This window comes from Ursus americanus, chromosome 12 (assembly GCF_024610735.1).
Source record: "Ursus americanus isolate L20-20 chromosome 12, mUrsAme1.1.p, whole genome shotgun sequence".
NCBI lineage: Eukaryota > Metazoa > Chordata > Mammalia > Carnivora > Ursidae > Ursus > Ursus americanus.
This window is the reverse complement of record NC_142138.1, coordinates 2,928,066-2,934,065: the sequence shown is the minus strand read 5'-3', so window position 1 is coordinate 2,934,065 and position 6,000 is coordinate 2,928,066. Positions and strand designations below refer to the sequence as shown.

The 6,000-nt window shown below is 58.6% G+C and overlaps 1 protein-coding gene across 4 annotated transcripts in view; it reads left to right on the top strand.

The window, feature by feature from the left end:
• Positions 1–567: 567 nt before the first annotated feature.
• Positions 568–6,000, top strand: part of SLC6A9 (solute carrier family 6 member 9) — a 30,987-nt gene continuing 25,554 nt past the window's right edge. For all 4 annotated transcript variants that reach the window (XM_045799741.2, XM_045799740.2, XM_045799742.2 and 1 more), the window contains exon 1: positions 568–797. The gene's annotated coding sequence lies outside the window, so the exon portion shown is untranslated. The remainder of the gene's footprint in view (positions 798–6,000) is intronic.

Sequence of the window (6,000 nt, the reverse complement as noted above, 5' to 3'; positions counted from 1 at the left end):
AATAAGGGGCCCAGATTGGTGTCTGCAGCCCCAGAACACAAGCAGCAGAGTAGGGCTGACCAAACTTGTGGTCCAAGAAGTGTCCCTGGAGGAAGGATTACCCCTAGACCTCCAGTTCCGAGGATTAGGACCCGGGTCTTACCCAGCTGTGCCCACAGTCCCCAGAGGCACCGCTCCAAAGGGAATGGAATTTGCTCTGACTTCTCCCTGGGGGCAACGCAGGCGCAGAAGACCAGGGGCCTGGAAGGCCAGCTCCAGCCCCAGCCCCCCAAAGTGCTCCAGGTCTTCTGGCTTCATACCAGCCTAGTCCGAAGTGGGCAACGACATCTGCTTCCTCCAAGGGCCCCAGCTGGGGGACAGCAAGGCAAGGGCGAGGAAGGGGACTCCTTTGTGGAGCCCACTCCCAGGGGTTCCTGGGGATCCATCATCTGAAAGCTGGAGAGACTTGTAATTTTATTCCCTGGGAGGAGGAGCCTGAGAAGTCGGCCAGTGGGGTGGGGATGAAATGGGGGAGGGGGGAGGGAGAGAGCGGCCAGGGGAGCTGTTCAGGGAGGGGAGGGACTTGGCTAGGTCTCCCAAGCCTTCTCCACTCTCCAAACTTTCACCAAACTCTTGGCCCCCGCCTCCCCGAAACCAAAACACAACAAGCTCTAGAGGAGCCGCAAGCGGCGCGGCGGGGCGGGCGGACTCGCGGCGGCACTGAGCCTCGGGAGGCTGATGCAACTTTCCCTTTAAGAAAGCCACCTGGGCGCACCGCGGTGCGGACCCAGCACGCCTGGGCCGGGGGCTGCAGCATGGTAAGGGGGCTTGGGGAAGGGAGCGCTGCGGCCCGCGCCTCTGTCTGTCCTGCCGTCGGTCTGGGTTTGGCCCCGCGGGGCTAAGCCCCAGGACAAGCGGGCGTGAGTGAGTGTGTGTGTGTGTGTGTGTGTGTGTGTGATCGCGCTTGCATGCGGGCATCTGTGGGTAAGAGTGTGGGTGCACGCACGAGGATGTCTGTCTCGCCGCAAAGATCGGGGTAGGTGCGCGCGTCTGGGTGTCACCGCTGTCACCAAGGAGCTAAAGCAGGCGAGAACGGGAGGGGGGGCGCGCTCCCGAAGGGGGGGCGCTGCGTGCCGACGCCGGCTCGGTCGGGGGCGGCGGGCGCGGAGCTGTGCGGGTAGCGCCGGAACCAGAGCGTGTCACGGTCCGTCTGGGGCGCCAGTGGGTCTGCGCGCCGGGGGCCTGCAGCGGCCGGGAACCGGCGGGCCGGGTCTGCGCCCCGCGTGCGGGCTCCCGCTCCATCTCTTCGCACCGCTGGCAGGCCTGGCTGCCTATCGGGCCCCTCCAGCCGGCCTGCCTCCCTATCTGCCCGCCCACCCACCGGCCGGGTTTGGGTTCCCGCGCGCCCGCGGGTCCCGGGAAGCCGCGCCAGGGGGTCCCGACGCCCTCGGGATCTTTGTCCGCGGCTCTCGGCCACGGCTTTGGGAAGGGACTACCGCCGTGGAGTTATTTCGGGGCTGCTACTCCAGGGAAAATCCGCGCCCTCCCTACCCCAACCTTCATTCCGGGTGCGTGTGGGGCGGGCCCGGGCGGCCACAGGTGAGGGCAGGGGCCTGGCAGCCGGGGCGCCCACCCGCAGCCGGCGCCCCGCACCCCGCAGCCACCGCGGGGCGGTAGAAGGCGGCGGGGCCGGGGCGGGACGGGAGGGGGTCTCGCCAGAAGGGCCGGGAGGGGCCGGAGCCGGCCCTGGGGGCGGGGCAAGGGGGCGGGCACCTCGGCGCCCCGGTACTTTTCCACCGCTGGGGCCGGGGGCGGGGCCGCCGCCTCCACACCAGCTGAGAGGCCCACACGTGGCGGCTGATGTAACACCGCCCCCCAACATCTCGCACCCCGATTAAAGCGGGCGCACCCCGCTTCGAGGAACCGGGGTGCTACGGGCGGTGCCGCAGGTCGAAAAGCGACCGCGCCCCTGCCTGCCGGCCCGGGGCCTCCTCGCAGTCCGCCGGCTGCTTCTTAAAGGAGCCGCGCCCCCTTTCGGGCCTGCATTCCGCAGGCCACGCCCCCTCGCTGGTCACTCTTAAAGGAGCCGCGTCCCCGGCTCGCTGACAGCTCCAGCACAAAGCCTGGGTCTCTTTCTTTGCTGAGACCAGCTTGATGCTGCGGTTGCTAGAAGATAAAGGCTGGGGTTGAGAGTGGGGAGAGGGATGGGAAAGGAAAGAAGGACCTGAGAAGTCCAAAGTGAGGGAGCATCGGAAGATTGGAGAATAGTTGGGTGAGGGAACTGGTTCTAAGAAGGGACTAATGGGCGGCACTGAGCATGCCCAAGTGTTTCCAGGGACCGCAGAGAAAACGCCCCCTTACTCGGCCTACACTGCGACTGCGGCGGTGCCCGCTCAGTGCCCAGCCCTGGGGACACGGAAGAATCACACATTTGCCCAGGAAGGTCTCTCCAGTTCGTGGGGAGCCAGATCTGGACACAAGTAACCATGCCGCAACACTACATGTGACGAGCGTGTTAATCAGATGTACACGCTTTGGGGGTACAGTGAAAAGGTGACTGCAACTGGAGGAGGAAGGAAGGCCTCTTGAAGAGAATGCCATTGGAACAGGTTTTGAAGCTGGGTAGGATGGTAATGCGGACAAGGATGCTCACAGAAGAGGGAACCGCCTGCACAAACATGGGAGGCAAGGACCTCTGGGAATGCTGAGTAGTCCCACATGGCCACAGGTGGCTGCTGGTAGCCAGCCTGGGCTCCAGGCAAAACTAGAAGCCGTCCGCTGCTCCCACAGCCCCTCCACTCCCTCGTCACAGTGAATAGAGTTTATGCTTCCTCCTCTCTCTGTCTCCTAAACTGTGAGGTCCTTGAATACAGGGAAAGAACCTGACACCTTTCCATTCCCAGAGAGGGCTCTGGGGCTTGGCTCAGATGGACCCTTACAATTGACTGACAGCTCCATTTGGGGAGAAGGAAGGACAGAGCAATGAGCCGATAAAGGTAGCTGGGTCCTGTGACTGCCCTCTCACCATCCACCCTTGAGTGGCTCACAGGCAGATCACACCCAGCTCGCCCTCTCCCCACTCTGAACCTGGCAGCACCCTGGCACTCCTGTCCCCTGGGCCTGGCACTAGCTTCTTCCTGTTGGACCTGCAGAAACCAGAGCTCCCCGCTTGTCCCTCACCTCCTATGCAATTCATCACCAAGTCCTACCTTCTATATTTGTCACCTTCTATATTTTTCTCAGATCTGTGCACCTCTCCCCACCCTATGGCCACCTTCCTGATCCACACCCCCTCATCCCTGGCCTGGCCTCTTCCTGACTTCTCTTCCCCAACCCCTCCCTCGAGTCCTTTCTCCACACTGTGTCTAGGGTGATGTTTTCAAAATGCACATTCCACCAGTTGCTCCTGCCGGGTGCAACTCTGTCGTAAAGCCTTTGATCGAGACCATTGCCCTCAGGATAAAAACCGAAATCCAGGCCCCAAAGGCCCTGACCCTGCTTATCTGTCCACCCTCATCTTTGGCCACTTTCTGCCTGGCGATCTGAGCCCGGCCTCAGGGTCTTTGCACATACTATTTCATTTGCTTGCGTCTCTCTTCCTGTTCCCTTCCTCACTATTGCTGCTTTGCCTAAGTAAGTCTCTCTGACCCTATAGCATCGCTTCCTCAGGAAAGGCCCCTGTGACTCTCAGACAAGGCCAGGTCCACCTGCTCTTGACTCTTATAGAAGGATCTTTCTCTTTTAGTCTTTGTCTGCGTTTGAGTCACGAGTTTCCCTCTTTCCCCCTAGCCTGTAGGATGCGGGAGGGCAGAGACCGATGAGTTCTTCCTACCCAATACAGGTCTGGCCCAGAGCAAGCCTGAAATAAATATTTGTGGAAGAAATGAATTGAATTGTGGCCAGCCTTAAATGCATGCTAAATAATCTAGGCCATATCCTGTTGGCTGTGGAGAACGATGAGGGGGAATCAGGGCTTTAGGGCTTTGGGAAGATTAATGGACTGGAGGGGAGGATTTGCAGTAGAGTCCAAAATGAAGCAGAAACTTCAGAACTTACAAAGGAAGTATTGCTAGCTCCATCTTCCAGATTGAGAAAACTGAAGCTTGGAGAAGTTAAGTGACTTGCTCAAAGTCACATATGTAGTGAGTGGCAGAACCAGAATTCTAGCCCAGGCCTACCAGGCCCCAGAGCCCAAGCTCTTCACCACATGCTGAACTGACTGCTTGCCAGTGGCGGTCCATACGTGGTACTTCTTGAATGGGTGGACAGGGCCATTGAACAGAAATGGCAGAAGCAGGAGAAGAAGCAAAGCTTTCTGCCCAACTCATTCTCCTGGAGGCCACCACCAAGCCCTCTTTTGGTCACCAGTCTGTAAACAGTCTGAGCACAAGGACTGTGTTTGCAGTCAGTGCTCGGGGATAACCTGAGTGAGAACACCCTGGAGCCTAAGTTCCTGGGCAGAGTGCCCTCAGTTTACTTACCTAACCAGGGGTCATAATAATTACCAGCCCAAGCAGTGGCTCTTTGTAATGCCATCTGCGGTTACCGTTTGCTGGCTGAAGAGGGTCAGCTTTGGGGAAGTCAGATACAGAGTTTACAGCTTAAGGAGGGTGCAGTGAGTGGGGAGGACAAGGTATAATCCTTCTAAGGGAGCACAAACCCCCTTTTCTCCTGACTGCCCCCAGAAGACCCAAGCCATGCACAGGGACCTCTTTAGGAGAAACTTTGAGAGGCGGAGAGGCCAACCTGGGTGACTGACAAAAGGGAAATGGTTACAGGTCACATCTGCACCTGCCCCTGCCCCCACCCTGGAGACAAGTCTGTGCAGGACCCCAAGTGGCCAGCACCAAGTCCTAAAGAAGCCAAGGGCTGATTTTCACAGGCAAGGAGCTTCTTCCTCGTCTCTTCTGGCCTTCTAAAACCTTCCTGGGCCTGTAGGAGAGAGGTGGCCCTTGATAGGTGGCTATGGGTAGGGCAGAATGGCACAGAACAGTCTTTGGAGTCGAGTCTGCTCCCTGGGAGGGTAAAGAAGGCCCCAGAAGCTGAGCCCAGTCCCTCCTAGGACTAGGCCCTATGGAGATTGAACATCATTGTCCACCTGACCCAGGTTTTCCTCCCACAACAGAATTCCTCAAAGCTCCCTGAGGGTTGAATCCTCTCCTGAGGCCCATCAAAAATGACCCCCTATTCCATCCGTGTCTGGCATGAAACCTGTCTATATGCAGCAGCAGGGCCATACCCCCTATTCCATCCGTGTCTGGCATGAAACCTGTCTATATGCAGCAGCAGGGCCATACCCCCTATTCCATCCGTGTCTGGCATGAAACCTGTCTATATGCAGCAGCAGGGCCATACCCCCTATTCCATCCGTGTCTGGCATGAAACCTGTCTATATGCACCAGCAGGGCCATGTGGCCACTCCTTCCATTTGTCTGCCGCCTCCTGCAGCGCGTCGTGCCCACATTGCGTCTCAGATGCTTCCCGCAAGGTCTCTGGCTTGCCCGGACCATCATTCCAGTCTCACCCATTGCCCTTCAATTCAATTCGAGCAAGACATCGGGCTAGCGCACCCTGGGCGAGGGGCAGGCACCGAAGGTAAATGAAACATGGACCCAACCCTCAGGGAATGCACAGACTCGTGGCTGATGGACAGAAAAAAAAAATAAGTCTAGTATGAGTTGATAAGGACACCAGTAGAAACCTGCTAAAAAAAGAAAGGAGGAAGCAGTTTGTTCACTCTGGTTGAGGAGAGTGCCAGGAAAGGCTACAGGGAAGAGGTGACATTTCAGCATGGTCCTAAAGGATTTGCAGAATTTTACTGGTGAGCGGAAGGGAAGCTGTCGCAGGCAGGGGAGGGCCTGAGCCAGGGCAGGGAGGGCATCCCGCGCACGGCATGTTTGGTGTTCGCAGAGCTTCTGGTTCAGGTCAGTGACATAACAGCATGCCTGGCTGTCCTGGAGCCCAAGCTGAGTGGCACCAGGATGAGGAAGGACTGTCCTGGCTGCCCAGCTGGAGTGAGCT